The sequence below is a fragment of the Ambystoma mexicanum genome, chromosome 11 (genome assembly GCF_040938575.1).
Source record: "Ambystoma mexicanum isolate Mex_15411 chromosome 11, UKY_AmexF1_1, whole genome shotgun sequence".
Taxonomy (NCBI): Eukaryota; Metazoa; Chordata; class Amphibia; order Caudata; family Ambystomatidae; genus Ambystoma; species Ambystoma mexicanum.
In genome coordinates this window covers 1,323,791,244-1,323,808,379 of record NC_090934.1, presented here as the reverse complement: position 1 = coordinate 1,323,808,379, position 17,136 = coordinate 1,323,791,244, and positions in this window count along the sequence as shown.

The window sequence follows — 17,136 nt, the reverse complement described above, 5'->3', positions numbered from 1 at the left end:
CAAACCAAATTGACCAAAATAAATTGGTCTTTTTTTTATCCACCACACTTCAGGATAGAAATGATTTGGTTAAAGTTCCAGAGGAAGATTAAGAGTGTTACAGTCCTCTGCTGCTTCGCAGCTAGACTTGCACTTTATAAATCCTATACATGCATACAACACATTTGTTCCGCTCCATGTTTGGATTTGCCTCATCTCTGTAACTATATCTGGCTCTAATCTTCCCATCAGCATCTCCTTACTTTTCCACCCCCAGCCAACGACTTGACAGGCCCTAGTGGTAGCACTGTGTGTGTTAGAAATTCCTAAAAATAAAAATGTTGGCAATCTTCAAAAAGCTCCCTGCGCAAGTGGGATTTAACAAGGTTTTTGCCTTTTCCGACTGTTTGAGAAAGAGTGGTTGGCTTCAGTGGAGGCGAGTGGTTGGTGACAGGAACGAATGGTCGTTATGGAGAATTCTCATTTCTGTGCTTATTCCCTTCACCTTAGAGACCCCCACCTCTTTTGCTGGACTTTAGGACTTTTTAATTTTTAAACCCTGGAGTGAGTCCTTTTTCTCACACTCTCATGTGTTTTGACCTGATTTAGATATTGTGTTTCCTTTGTTTTTGGAGTCTGACAAACTCCATAGGCATCGACGTTTTATACGGTGACACCTAGCACCTTCAGTGCAGTGTTACAGAGAAATCCTTTCGATTTCTCATTAGGTTTAAATATCTTTTCTTGTGTGAACTACTGTTCCCAAGAATAGTAAAGTGAAATTGACTTTACTTACCTTTTCTCTTTGTAGGTCCAGCACACACCATCTTACGTGGAATTTTGGGGGGTGTACCTAGTAGCCCCTTATCCTACTCTCTCATGTAAAACATTTTATGTTACCCTCACTGCTTTAAATGACTGGTGGCAGTGGTGTAATTTTCCTACCATTGTGCTTTTCCACTGCAGACTGAATCCTCAGCTGCAGTATAGCACCTATGGGTGACCATTTTGTCAAAATGGCCCTAGTCGTCTTTTTTTGCCATTTTCTGTTTGTGAGGTCTTTCTTGGGTTTTACTGTGCACGACAAGCCAGGTTTGAGCCCTTTGTTCGTTTAACCTTTGGCGGGTTTCAGTACTGAAGCCTGCCTCTGGCTCCAGTGTGTCTTGAAGGGCAGGAAGCGAGGGAGGTTCCCGAAACCCCCCTGCCCTTTGCTTTTGGGAATGCCTGAATGCACCTAGTCCTGATTGGCTGGCTGGCTGGCTGTCCTTCCAGGACAGCCACCTTGCTGTTTGAGTGACAGCCTAGGCTGTGCATGAATGGGAGAAACCTGCTTAAAAGGCGAGGGTTTTGGGACTAGAGGCAGAGTTGACCGCTGGGAAGAACACCCGACAAAGAAACCGTGAACGAAGCTTGCTGCATCCTCCAGGGCCTGAATTGCCCGGTGAAGTCATGCTGCTGTTCTGAAACTCCTCTTTCTGATCGAAAAGAGAAGCTCCGGAAGGGACGACTTGTTCCCTTGGGTTAGTGGGGCCAACTAACCCTGAGACGAACTCCATTGGACCACCTTCCCTGACTGGCTGTACTTCTATGCTGCTGCAGGAACCGAGTGCCAGGGGTCGAGAAATCCATAGTCGAGTGTAACATCTGTGATCCGACCAGAAACTCCAGGAGTCTCCTCAGGACCCGCCAGAAGCAGGACAACCAGAGCTCGAGTCCCCTCACCAGAGTGCAGGACTCAAAGAGTGAAGGAAGCCGAACCGGTCTCCAAGATCTGCGGTGGTGCTGTTTACCACACGCTGAAACCGCAAAGTGCTGCTGACCTGAAAAGAGCCTGTAGCTGCCAGTGACCTCTGAATTGCTGCTGCAGGAGTCCTCCAGACGTCCTCCATCTTGTCCCCACGACGGAGGCTCAGGTACCCAGGATCTGCATCGCTGCAACCAGACAGAAGCCAGCTGGACCACTCTTCTTATAACCAAAGGTACTGTTCAGACTTGGGGTACTTACCTCAGTGTCTTTAGCTTGCTCTTCTCAGTTGAGACTTCAGTAGCCATTCATTTGCTGGAGCTGATTTCAGCTCTACCCATCCGCAAGTGTAACAGCTTGTGACCCTACAGTGATTTTCTACAAAAACTCTCTAACTTTGTGCAATACTTTTTATCTAAGAAGTGCCTTAGCTCCATAGACTGTGCTCCAATTGACTTTGTCTGTCCTGGCTCCCTGCAGACTCTTCTAGTCCATTTGACTTTGCCATTTTCTCACCCGCAGAGGTGATATCTTGGTTTTTAACTATTATTGCTGGGAAAGGTTTTGTCTAGACTTCATTGGAAGATGTAAGTATATTCACATGCCCTGAGAATCTTTTTAACCTGTTTTCCTTCCTTTAACCTTTCCTTTCTAAAAACCTCAGAATCTACAAAGTGTACTAGTGATATATAAATGCCATTACTGTCCTTGTAAGTGAAGTCACCTCCCGGTGTAGGAAGTATGTAAAAAGCTTCCCTAAAGAGTATCTACTAGCTTTGTGCTGATTCTGGAAAAGTGTATTTAAAGTATATTTGATTGTTACATATATTGCCTTTTTTAAAGAATGCTTATTTAAAAACTGATGTTAAAAAAAATAACTATTCATAACTAAAACCTTAAGTGTTACTTGGCTACTTGTATTTGTGAATTTCTTCACTACAGCTCTACAGCTCCCATTTACCCCTAAGCCTGGCTGCTCAGTCACGCTACCAACTTGTGTAGTACAGGCCTATACCAAAGGGTGGGTTACCTAATACCAAGAGGACATATCTTGTGTAGTCTCTCACAAGATTACTACACCAATTCTTGCCTAACAATGGTTGATGACACTTGGAAAGAGGGGTCCATGACAGTGGGGCCCAGTGGTCTGTGACAAGTGGGACATAGTGGTCAATGACAGTGTGAATAAGTGGCCAATAACAGTGGGAACGAGTGGTCAATGAAAGTGGGAAACAGTGGGCAATGACAAGCTGGAAAAAGTGGTCAGTGACAGTGGGAAAGACTGGTCAATGACAAGTTGGAAAGAGTGGTCAATAACAGTGGGAAATAGGGATCAATGACAGTGGAAAAGAGTGGTCATTGACAGTGGGAAAGAGTGGTAATTGACAGTGGGAAAGAGTGGTCAATATTTCTGTGTGGAAAACTTTGTCATTAACAGTGGGAAAGACTGGTCAATGACTGTGGGAAGAGTGGCTGCTGACAGTGGGAAAGAGTGGTCAATGACAGTGACAGTGGGAAAGAGCAGACCATGACATGTGGGAAATAGTGGGTCATTGACAGTGGGACAGAGCGGTCAATCACAGTGGGAAAGAGTGGTCGTTGACTGTAAGAATAAGTGGTCAAGGACAGTCAGCAAGAGTGATCATTGGCAGTGGGCAAGAGTGGTCAGTGACAATGGGAAATGACAAGTGGAAAAAAGTGGTCATTGACAGTGGGAAGAGTGGTCATTGACAGTGGGAAAGAGCGATCAATGACAGTGGGAAAGAGCAGTCAATGACAGTGGCAAAGAGTAGGCCAATGACAGTGGCAAAGAGCATGCCATTGACAGTGGCAAGAGCAGGCCATTGACAGTGGGAAAGAGCAGTCAATGACAGTGGCAAAGAGTAGGCCAATGACAGTGGCAAAGAGCATGCCATTGACAGTGGCTGGCAAAGAGCAGGCCATTGACAGTGGGAAAGAGTGGTCAATGACAGTGGGAAATAGAGGTCATTGACAGTGGGAAAAGGGATCAATGACAGTGGAAATGAGTGGTCATTGACAGTGGCAAGGAGTGGCCATTCACAGTGTGAAACAGCGAGCCATGACATGTGGAGAACAGGGGTTCATTTACAGTGGGAAAGAGTGGTCAATGACAGTGGGAAAGAGTGGCCATTGGCAGTGTGAATGAGTGGTTAATGACAGTGGAAAAAGAGTGGCCACTGACAAAGGAAAATAGTGGTCATTCACAGTTGGAAAGAGGGGTCAGTGTCAGTGGCAATGAGTGGCAATTGACAGTGGGAAAGCATAGTCAATGGCAATGGGAAAGAGTGGTTATTGACAGGGGAAAAGAGTGGTCAATGACAGTGGGAAATAGTGGTACATGCAGTGAGAATGAGTGGTCAATGACAGTGGGAAACAGTGGGTCATTGACAGTGGGAAAGAATGGTCATGGACAGTAGGAAAGAGTGGTCAATGACAGTACGAAACAGTGGTCAATGACAGTGGGAAAGAGTGGGTCATTGACACTGGGAAAGAGTGTTTAATGGCAGTAGAGAAAAGTGTCCAATAATAGTGGGAAAGAGTGGCCAATGACTGCGGGAACGAGCAGCCTTGATGGTGGGAAAATGTGGCCATGGACAGTGGGGAAGAGTGGTCAATAACAGTGGGAAAGAGTGCTGACCGCCAAACCTTAGTGAAACATAGCTTGGGTCATATATAGGGGTACAGCCTTGTACTTTTGTGTATTTAAAAATAACTTTTTTAGTGACCTTATTACTGGCAACATTTTCACACTTTGCATTGCTTGTATTAAATGACTACTTTTTTTAAACAACTTTTTGTTGACTACATTCTCGCATGAATACATTTTCCTGGGGACATTTTCACACAGAACCATATCACTATCCCCAGGCATGCCTAGATTTTGCTGTTCTAGTTCTATTCCTGCAGGGCATTTGTGAATCCCTCCAGGGGAGGATGGAGATAGCCCACCGTTTCAACATTTCCATGTCACCTCTACCAGATCTCATCAGCAGATCTGGTATCTCCTGCTACAACTACAGGAATGGCACACACATAATCTGCACATTTGTGATTCACCAAACGCTCCAAACATTAAAAACTGCCCTGCACAGGTGGACGCATGGATGACAGCCAAAAGATAAAAACACAACTCTAGCAAAACATAACTGATGGTCTGCAATCTTATAGGTTTTAACTCCATCACAATCTCTTAACGTGATGAGATGGACCATTACCCAATCCTGTCGACCATAGTAAGGAATCTTGGAACCACAATGGACAACCCCCCTTCACCCTTGATCCACAGATCAGAGACATCTTCAGAAGCTGTGTCTCCCGGCTGAGCATGCAACACTGCATCTTACCTTACTTAGCATTCGCTGACAGGGCCATGGACATCATTTCTCTAACACTATCCAAACTAGACTATGCAAATAGCCTTTATCTTGGACTGCAAGATGACCTAATGAGGAAGCTTCCAAGAGTTCAAAATGCAGCAGCAGGACTACATCTCAGACTGAAGCGAGTTGAACATATCCATCCAACATTATGTTTTCTCCATTTGGCTACCCATCACAAAAGGGTGCATTTCAAAGCCTTGTGCATCGCCCATCACTCATCGCTCATATCATGGAAGGGGCCCCTCTCCATCAGAAGTAAATTCCAACACTACCCTCCCACCAGAACACTTGGGTCCAGCGATGCTGCACTAGTACTAATCCCCACCTTCAATAAGAAACAGCTAGCAGGATCCTCTTTGAGTTCTGGCCACGAAACTGTGGAACACCCTACCCAACCTTCTCCAATAGGAAGTAAACCACCGGACTTTCAGGAAACAACTCAAGAGTTGGCTTTTCAACTGTCTAGAAACTGTGCACGAGGAACTCTGGCTTCTTTAATGCAAGCAATTGAAAAACTCTTTGCACCACCAGCTGTGGGAAATCAATTTAATTTATGGATCCTCTGCATTCCGACACCGATCTGCACCTGAATCTCAGTGAAATCTACAACTAAGAGCCAAGAAGCGAGAACACCTTAGCTCCTCTCTCAACCATTCTGTCAATTTCAGTGCTCCACAACCCGGGGTTGCCCATACGACTCGCTTGCCTGGCCAATACCAACCCCAAACAACATAGAAGTGTTCCTATTGGCACACAGGTAAGGGGTACTTCCGACCTGCAGCCATCAACACCAGAGGTTTCTGCATCTGCCTTCCCTCTATTTGACTAACACACCCTTTACCCCTGTTTCATAGAGCAAAGCATATCAAGACCAAATGTATTGTCAGAAGGGAACTATAGAGGACCACTGTACATTATGTGTTCCTGTGGAGAGACGGTCACAGCACACGTCCTAACATGTATTCATGTTCATCTTGGTTATCTCCATGGACTAACACATCGTCTTGAAAGTATATCACTCTGGAAATATCACAAAGAAGCAGAGACATCATTCTTTGAAAGAAAGTCCCAGGACAGAAGTGTCTGAATGGCATGCGTGTGAATTGATCCGTGCCATGTGGTGTTGCAAATGCTCACATATGTCTGGAGTCGAGAAGAAAGCTAATCTGGTGTTAAGCGTTTCTAAATCTCATTTGGAGAAGAAGTATGTTGCTCTGCCTACTACCTGGAGAATTAAGTCTGCAGCGTTGGGTAGAGGAAAGTGATCATTATAACGTTGGCGTTAATGCTGCAGAGGTCGACATACAACCTTAAACCTTTTCTGTCTGTTTTATTATTGTGAGTACTTTGGAACCCCTTCCGTGGCTTTCACAGCTTCGGTTATGCAGGTATCCTGTCAATTGTCCAACCACGGGATGAAACACTTTGGAGTATTTTGGAGCCTTTGGTTTTTAATTCATCAGAAGAGGGTTGTTGAAAAACATGACAAGATTATCCTTGCACAGGTCCAATTGGATTTGGAGAGCTCCAGGGAATTGCCATCCCAAGATAGATGGGCCCACTTTGGTCATGTACAGCTTTCAAACTGCATGCCTACCCCTGACTTTCAATTTGCAGATGCGGTATCCTACGATGTTGATGTTCTCCTCTCTGTAGGCCCCTGGGTGGATTGCACAACAGGTAAATACGTTGCTAACTTATTCCTCTTGAAGGGGAGACCCTGGGGAAGAGTCTCCCTCTTAAAGCGTGCATACACTTCCTAAGCCTGCTTTTCATATATTGCCTCTGTGCTGTGCACTGCAGGGCCTATTGCTGGGATACAGTTTGACCAAGATGGCGGCTCCAGGAGAAACGTTTGACATCTAGTAAATATCTTCTCTAAACACTTAAAATTTGAGACCTTCTACCACTGCTATTCGGGGTCCTAGGATGGTTCTATTTAATTTCCTCAATGACACTTTAGTCACAGTGCACCTTTAATTTGTTCCCTTTTGTTTTTCTTCTTTGTATTTTAATTGTATTTTCTTAAATAGGAGAGACAACCTATTACCCGTCTTTATTTCCTCTTTTGTACATCCCCTTCCCCCTTTCAGTTCCGGTTTGTGTGTGTGTTTTTGACTTGCTTTGGTAGGTCTCCTGTTTTCCTTGGACCGTGAGACATATGCACAAGAGGAATGTAGGAAAAAAGAGACTTGTCACGCCTCAGGAACAGTGCAATCGTTTAAATAAAAGTATATTTCTATTTCAATAGTGCCCACCAATGTTCCCTCTAAATATTTTTATCTATGTGCGGAACTGCTTTGCTGTTGTGCGCACATTATTTTCCATGTGCGCAACTGACTAATGAGGTAAGCCACTTTGTGAGCATGCGTATTTAGTGAACTACTGTTGCAGAAGAGAGTTGGAAAGGAATTTCCTCTTCCCAGTCACTGCAATTCTTGACAAATCTTACAACACTTTTTCCAAACAGATAGGCTAAAATAAAATATGTCATATGTGATTAAACAGAAAACTCATCAACCAGTCCAAGACTTCCACATCTGCCATGGTTCCTTGCAAATGTTTTATGCCACTGGAAAATCACTAATATGTACTACAAAACACAAATATCTCTTGTCATAAACTGATGTAGCTGTCAAGAAATTCTGAAAGAATACATGTGCCAATTAATTAATGGCAATTAAAAGCAATGTTTCAAAAACATACTGATAGGAGTTCAAGTGCCACTTTAATGATTAAGTAATTCAAGGGCCAGAATTACATTCTTCTAATAATGTGTGTAAGGATGATTATTGCATCAGAATAACTGCACCTCAGAATATGATTTAAAAAAAATCCTGTGCCTCTGCTTACTATCCACATTCCGTGTCCTGTGGGTAGTGTTAAAACCAGCCTTACAGCTAAAAGACATATAGACCATCCATGTTTACTCCCTGAAAAAATGAAAATGTGCCCAACAAAAACGAGAAACAATGAAAATGTTGTTGCTTCAACCCACAAAGCTCCAATGATCTTTTTTCAAATTGGTGACCAGTAGAACAGTGGCATAGGAAGGAACTCTAATAATATTAACGCCTGATCTCGACAGGAATTTTATGGGGAAGAACATCTTTTAATAAGCAGAAAATATACCTATTAGCAGAGCTAATTACTTTTTTACTCCCTGAAAAATCCTTTGATTCCAAGTAGGGAGCAAAATCTGATTGGAGCCCTGCTTATAACCCTGACATAGGAAGTTAAATGACAGGGCACATTATAGTTTTGCCCACCCTTCCACACCACAGCCTGGAAACAATTAAATAAGTGCCTTACTGAGGTTTATTATGGAGCCCTTCTGAAGAAAATCACATATATATCCCTTTTAAGTTAATAGCATCAATTTATCAGAGATACAACTGATTGAGTGCCTTCTTCTATAACTATGGATCCCTCTTCTGTAATTCTTTGTTATCAGTTAAATAAGATGGAGGGGGATGGTAGAGACAATACATACAGAGCAAATGGTTATATTGAAAAGCCCTCAGCAGTTGAGCATAGAAAGAAAAAGAAGGAGCTGTTTAGACGGGTACTAGAATTTCCTATCCTTTAGCAAACAAGCAACACATTTCCTTCAGTGTGCTGCCAAAACGTCTGATTTTGTTTTTGAAATCTGCTGCTTTGTTCATCAGCCGCAAGGAGTGATGACATGTGCTCTTCCACCCATACCGTTCCCCGGCCCCTGCGTTAGCCTCCAATACAAGTTGATAGAGCACTGTAAAAAGTGAGGGACTGTAGTAGTAAACACTCACTGGGATATTTGCAGACCCACAATACTTTGCAAGCAAAGCGTATTTAATGACTCAACATATTATGTGCATTTTAAGAATGTCATGACTCTGCATGTACGCAATTCTTTTGCAGCGCATACAAGATTGTTTGCAACATACTCCACCCTTATATCATTGTGTAGGATTAGACAGTGCTCAGTGAAACCTTTTTTTATAGCAGCGAGTTACCATAAAATGTGTGAAGGCCTATGCCCAAAGGAACTCTGTACACTTGGAAACGAGGCAGACTGTGTGAAAAGCATTCTCTTGTCTGAATATCTGGTGCCCTGATACTGTGGACGAGAAATCCCAGGCATAGTCCATACCCATTATCCTTTGTAGACAAAGTAAATTATATTGCACTGTTGCTCTCCACGTATATGGTAATGTTAGTAATGCAACAGTAGGAGACACAGAGCATCACATTTGCTTCTCAAAATCCTTACAGGGCAAATTAATATTTGAGTTTCATAATGTGTTAACTTGCAAGAGGGCCACTTCAAAACACTTGCGTGAAATATGTACAAAGAAGAGGAAGTATGGGATAAGGTTACACTTCCATGTAGCCTGCTTACAGTCAGTATCCGATATTTGAACAGGTAGTTTGAGTGTATTGTGTGGGTGATGCGTTTGGTAAGGCACAATGAGTAACAGAAACTCTGGCATGTGAATGTTATTCCTATTATTCATATTACAAACATACATAAAACAAGTGTATATGGGTATACATTTGCTAATCTTTCGCAGAGCCAAGAGAGGAAGAGTCAAGGTTGTCAGGTACCATCTTAATGTGTTCTGGGGCAGCAGTTAGAGTCATAAGGTAAAAGTGTGGTAGTAACAAGCATAGGAGTCATGGGTGGGGAGGAAACATTATTCTGTTTGTTTGTGCAGGCATATCTTGGTTAGATTCTTCTGTTCATGGAGCTAGTTTTTCATTTTAGTTTTTAGCCTCTTATGTGTGTATTTTGCTGCTAGAGTTTTTGGGTGTTCACGGTCACTCTTGCATAGTAGCGTAATGCAAATGAGCAGAATATCAAGACTAGTTGCTTATTTTAAGAGAAAGAAAATTTGAAGTAATTGCTGTGACTTGTGCCTTATTAAAAAAAAATGAATAGGTGAGAATGGTCTGTGTGCGCTGCTAAAAATCTTCTGAGCGGCACCCAGAAGGAAGTTGGGCAAGCGCACATGCGCACAGCTTAGAGGGAACACTGGTGCCCACCACAAAGTAAATAGTAACAAGGTAATATGATGAAAAACGTCACAGGGACGTAATTTCACCAAAATGCCAGGGGTAGCAGAAGTGATATCACACAGCCCTGGACCTCTGATGGCATCATAGGAAGTGATGTAATTTAACCCCACCCCCAAGTGATATCACAGGAAGTGATGGTGCACGACCATCAGATGTGTCTAACACCCGTGTTTCCAGGTGCTCTCATTTCAGCCAGATATAATAACCGAGGCACAGAGAGAGGCGAGATTTGTCCACATTTGGGGAATGTCATTTTCCAGATTTTAAGTGGAGCCTATATGAAAACACGCCTAATGTAGTACTTGCAAAAGGATAACCAAATTCTCTAACGTAGGCTCCAGCTAGTGTTTGAAACATCAATAGCTCAATGGACACAAAAGTACTCCCTATCCGTGGCATTGATGTGTTAAAAAAGTTAAAAAAAACACTGACCTGGGGAGGTGTGTGTTATTTAACCAGGGGCAAAATACTGCACGAGCAAGGCCTGGAAATGAAAGCATTGACCAGGATTTAGTATCAACAAAATTCCCTGGTTATAAATGTATCTATGAGTCAGCTACCACTAGGATAGAAGAAACCTATTGTGCGGGTGTGAGCTGAGGCCATCTGTATACGTGTGCATTTATTTTGAAGGTATGTGTAACGCTCACCTGGTTCCCACGGGGGCGCTGGTCTAGTCTGGATTGCTCTGGCCTCTTCTAGCGTGATGCACAGGACCCGGAACACCGATTGGACAGGACCTCCAAATCGTGCTTGCCTGGCCCGTAGGAATATCCTTCTGCAGATGAGAAAGGGGATTAACAGTCTGCAGAATAGTGTGCTACTCCCCCCTTTCCCCCTTCGTTCCTCTCTAACTTCCTCCAAACCCCGGTTTAAGCTCACCTTATGGTTTGGAAGGATGAACTCTCCATCCTGCTTCTGATGCAGGGGCACGCGTTCGTCCAGTTACTTCACTGGTTTTCAGAATGGCAGTGGCAAAATCCACTTGACTTTCCTGAGCGATGCGCCGTAAGTATGAAAGTTCAAAGTTCAAGTGAGGCCCCCTTTATGTTGTCTTTCTAACCTGTGATCTGTCCTTTATTTCAGGTGCAGAATGAAGGCGATGCGTCGAGGGGTTAAACTGCCGAGGTGAGTAGTGATGAGGGCGATCCCTCTAAATGTCCTTATCATTCCCCAGAAATGTCTCTTGTCCGTTCCCCATAGGGGCCGGGGTACGGTACCTGCCAACGGGGCTGCGCCGACCCGAAATGTGGAAGAAAAGCCGGTAAGTATTATGGCTGTTAATCAGGCTTTCCTTCTGTGTTCCTTCTGCTCACCTTTTGTTTCTTCCTCTCTCCCCTAGGTGCAGATATGTGGCGTCCGATGCTGACAGCCGCGATGGAGCCGGGAGATGTCTCGAGGACAGGTGAGTGAAGCGTGGCGCTGCAGCGAGCAACGGGATGCTTTTAAATGGAAGTCTTTCTTCAGGGATGCTGGCAAGAAGATTCCGGATGCAGGTAAGAAGTTTGAAATAGTCCTTGGTTTTCACCTTTCTCTTCTCTTCCTTCCTTGCAGGTCTTCCAGGTTCGAGGCGGGCGTGGCTGGAGTCCAGGAGCAGGAGCAGACACGGTGAGCGTTAAGCTGCAGGAAGCAGAACAACGCGAAGCATGAGCTGCTGTCTGGGCGTGGCTTAAATAGCCTCCAAAGAAGTCCCAGGTATGTATCCTTCCCCAACTAGGTATGTATCCTTCCCTGGCCACGCCCGAGTGAAAAAATAGTCCCTATGAAAAAATAGTCCCTTTCAGGTCTCAGGGAGGCCTGAAGCGTGCAGCATGGTCTGCATCAGGTAAGTGCACAAAACGCCTCCCTTTATGAGCCTGGCGCCTATGGCGCCAGGACTGATGTCCAACATGAGCCTGGCGCCGAAGGCGCCAGGACTGAGTCCAAAGAGCCCCTATAAGGTGCCGCTGGGCTTTTACCCGAGGGCATGATGCCTGCTTCCGGGGGTGCTGGGCCTGGCCTGGTGCTCCGGGGGTAGGCATCATGACAGCACTCCCCCCCCCAAGGCCCCTCCCAAGGTCGTTCCTTCTGGAGGTTTCGGTTTGTTTGGGAAATTCCAATGGAACCTTTTTACCAGCCGAGGTGCATGTACGTGATCACTGGGTTCCCAAGACCTTTCCTGAGGCCCGTACCCTTTCCAATCAATTAGATAGAAAAGTTTTGATTTTGAGATCTTAGAATCCAAAATGTTCTTCACCTCAAATTCAGGCTCCCCATCTATCTGAATCGGTTCTGGTGGCTTTGTTAATCTGGTTCCTGGGTGCACTGGTTTCAAAAGTGACACATGAAAAACGGGGTGAATCCGCATGTTAGCTGGTAGATTGAGCTTGACTGCCACTGGGTTGATTATAGCTTTGATCGAGTAAGGTCCTAAATACCTTGGATTAAAAGTTTGAGGCCCCTTGAGTGATAGGTGTTTGGTAGCCAACCATACTTGATCCCCTATTTGGTATGGAGGCGCCTCTCTCCGATGCAGATCCGCATTCTTTTTGTATTTCCCCTTCGCATGTTGCAAATGTGCAGTTGCCTTCTTGAAGGCTTGAGTAATCGTAGAATGCAAATGGTCCACTGCGGGCATTTCAAGGCTCAGAGGTGAGTCCAAGTCTGAAGTACAAGGGTGATGTCCATATAGGGTATAAAAGGGGCTCTGACCAGTTCCAGAGTGTATCGAGTTATTGTATGCATATTCAGCCACCCATAAAATGTCCTTCCAATTACCCTCCGATTGGTGCAACATACATCGTAGATATTGTTCAAGGGTCTGGTTCGTTCTCTCCGTCTGACCATCGGTCTGTGGGTGGTGGCTGGTCGAGAGTCTTACGTCGATCTGTGCCAGTTGACAACACTTTTTCCAAAAATGAGAAATAAACTGGCTTCCCCGATCGGAGACTAGTATGGACGGGAATCCATGCAAACGGATGATATTTTCGAGGAATTCCTTGGCAAGAACAAAGGCTGAAGGTAATCCTTTCAACGGAATAAAGTGGGACATTTTGGAAAATAAATCCACCACGACCAGAATAGTATTGTAACCATTACAAGAGGGCAGGTCCGTGATAAAATCTAGTGACAGGGTGTGCCAAGGTGCTGGTGGAATGTCTAAGGGCTGAAGAAGACCGGCGGGTCTTGTCTTTTGACCTTTGTTTTGGGCACAAACTCCACAGGACATCATGAAAGATTTAATATCCTTTCGCCAGGAAGGCCACCAGAATTGTCGTTTAACCTTTTCCTCTGTTTTGGCAATGCCAGGATGTCCTTCCATCAGGGTATCATGATGACGGGAAATAACCAGTTCTTGCAATTCCTTTTCTGGCAAAAATAAGCGTCCTTGGAAGTAAGGTAAGCCATCCTTGACTGAAAAGTTTGACCCCCTTTTGATCCAATCCTGCAAGGCTGAAGAGTCCAGGAATTGTTTCACTTGTGCTTGAATGTCTTCAAGGGTTTGTAAAGTGGTTATCCCCAAAATTCTTTGTTCGGGAATTATCGGCACAGGTTCTGAGTTTGTGTCTATTTCTTCCATTCCAATTCGGGATAGAGCGTCCGCCTTACCATTCTTATAGCCGGGGCGGTAGGTGATTACAAAATCGAACTCAGCAAAGAACAAAGCCCATCGGAGCTGTCGAGACGATTGAGCCTTGGCAGTTTTTAAATATTGTAAATTTCGGTGATCACGGTGATGGTATGCCGGGCGCCGAGGAGATAATGCCGCCAAGCCTTAAAGGCGGACTTAATGGCTAATAGTTCCTTATCGGTGATCGCATAATTTATCTCCGGCGGCGAGAAATTTCTGGACCAAAATGCTACGGGGTGCAGTTGGTTGGTTTCAGGGTCTCTCTTAGACAGGACAGCTCCCATGGCTAAGCTGGACGCATCGGTTTCGACTATATATGGGAGATCGGGACGCGGGTGCTTCAAAATAGGTGCGGACGTGAACTTAGCTTTCAACTCCTGAAAGGCCTGTTCGGCTTCCTCGGTCCAATCAAAACGTTTATTTTTTCGCAAGAGTGCAGTGATGGGTTGCACCACACGTGAAAACTCTGGGATACCCCTGCGATAAAAGTTGGAAAAACCAAGCATGCTTTGGACACCTTTCACTGAACTAGGTGATGGCCATTTGAGGATGGCATCCACTTTCCGTGAATCCATTCGGACCCCTTTAGGTGTCAGGATGAATCCGAGAAACTCAACCTCGGTGGTATGGAAAACACATTTTTCCAGCTTGGCAAACAGTTTGTGCTGGCGCAGTTTCTCTAGGACAGCCCTGACATGCTTTCTGTGATTAGATTCAGAAGAGGAATACACAAGAATGTCATCGATATACACGACAACACAGACATCGATGAGTTCCCGAAGGACATCGTTCATGAAGAATTGGAAGGCTGCAGGAGCGTTGCACAACCCGAAAGGCATCACCTGGTATTCGAATAGTCCATATTTTGTACGGAAGGCCGTTTTCCATTCGTCGCCTTCTTTTACTCATACCAGATGATAAGCCCCCCGGAGATCTAACTTGGTGTATACGCAAGTGTCCTTCACCTGGTCAAGGAGTTCAGGGATCAGAGGCAGAGGGTAACGATTTTTAACAGTTATCTGGTTCAATGCGCGGTAATCGATACAAGTTCTAAGGTTGCCTTCTTTTTTAGGCACGAAGAACAAAGCTGAGGATGCCGGGGACTTTGACGGGCGAATGAAACCATTGGCGAGGTATTGATCTAAATATTGTCTCAAATGCAAATTCTCTGGTTCAGTAAGGCGTAAATCCTGCTACAAGGGGGTTGTGCACCGGGCACCAGATCGATTTGGCAATCGTACGATCTGTGGGGAGGTAACGTGTTGGCCTGTTCCTTTTGGAAGACGTCCTGAAAGTCTTGGTACTCTGGAGGTAGTTGCACGGGGACAGAGGTTACTGATGCTAGATTAATTTTTGGATTTTCTGGGTAGCAGGTTTGTGCACAATCCGGGAAGGTTATTCTCTTCGCTCGCCAATCAATTCGAGGATTATGTGTCTCTAACCAAGGGATTCCGAGAATAAGCTGAAACTGTGGAGCCTTGATTACATCAAACACAACTGCCTCCCGATGGCCATCCGGACCTACAAGTGTCACCTCAGCTGTGGAATGTGTTACCGGTCCAGAGGCAATTTCGGTTCCATCTACTGTGGTGATGACATCTTTGTTGGTTTTAGGATGCAGAGGGAGGTTTATCCTAGAGACCAATTCTCGATCCACATAGTTTCCTATAGCCCCGCTATCGATGTATGCCTTTATAGCATGCAACCGTTTAGGCTGTTCCGGATCTACGAGGACCATTGGCACAATGAAATGCGAGGTCTGAGAGTTGGTTTACAAGCTCGGCAAGCGGACCCCTACGCTTGCCGGGCGTGGTCGTTTCCTGATACAGAGTTTCCATGGATTTTATCAGCGGCTCCTACCACCTTCTTGGGCGGCTTAACCGGGCAATCTCGTAGAAAGTGTCCAGAGGACCCACAATAAAGGCATAATTGCATCTGTCGTCTTCTTTCCCGTTCTTTTTGAGTTAGAGGTCCTTTAACCCCTCCGATTTGCATAAGCTCCGAGCCATCAGCCCCCTTGGGGTTAGCGTGGGTCTTGGCCAACACCCGGGTTTCAAACTTGGACCGATCTGCTTTTCTGTTTTGCAGCCTGTGATCCAATTGGACCACTAAGTCTATATATTCAGTGCATTCTTGGGGCGGATTTACAACTTGTGCCAGGACATCTTTAAGTTCTCTGCGTAGACCTCGATAGAATAACGTGATTCTTTTATCCTCTGGCCAACCAGTTTCCACAATTAGTCTATTGAAGGTTGCAATGTAGGATAGAAGGTCTTGATTGCCCTGTCGCAGAGATAGAAGTTCATCATCCAGAGCCTGTCCCTGGGAGTGTCGAGCAAATAACCTTTCCATGCTTGTTTGAAATCCTTGAAAATCACGAAGAATCGGGTCATCTTGAGTTACCAGTGGGACTGACCAATCGGCAGCACAGCCGCCGAGATATGACAACACAAAGGCTACCTTGGTCTGATCATTAGGGAAGGCCCCAGGTCTGCATAGGAAGTGCAAACGACACTGATTCATGAATACGGCAAATCGTTTGGGGTCCCCAGCAAAGCGTTCAGGTGGGGCCAGCGGCATGTTTCCAGGTAGATTAATCTGCACCGGGTTACTGGTGACCACAGGAGCGGGGTTCCCCCCGGAACCGGGTAAAGGAGTTTGTCCAGCTTGACCTTGCAAAAACTGTCTAGCCAGGTCATCAGCTCTATCCTTTATTACAATCACTTCCCTCCTGAGGGCACTAGTCTCTTGACGAGCGGCGTGTACTTCGGCCTGTAATTCCCCCAGTAATTGGGCCAACTGGTCAGTTTCGGAAGTTTCCATAGCGCCTGGGTGGGAATTTGTAGGAAGGCTTCGCGTTCTGTAACGCTCACCTGGTTCCCACGGGGGCGCTGGTCTAGTCTGGATTGCTGTGGCCTCTTCTAGCGTGATGCGCAGGACCCGGAACACCGATTGGACAGGACCTCCAAATCGTGCTTGCCTGGCCCGTAGGAATATCCTTCTGCAGATGAAAAAGGGGATTAACAGTCTGCAGAATAGTGTGCTAGCTCCCCCCTTTCACCCTTCGTTCCTCTCTAACTTCCTCCAAACCCCGGTTTAAGCTCACCTTATGGTTTGGAAGGATGAACTCTCCATCCTGCTTCTGGTGCAGGGGCGCGCGTTCGTCCAGTTACTTCACTGGTTTTCAGAATGGCGCTGGCAAAATCCACTTGACTTTCCTGAGCGATGCGCCGTAAGTATGAAAGTTCAAAGTTCAAGGAGGCCCCCTTTATGTTGTCTTTCTAACCTGTGATCTGTCCTTTATTTCAGGTGCAGAATGAAGGCGATGCGTCGAGGGGTTAAAC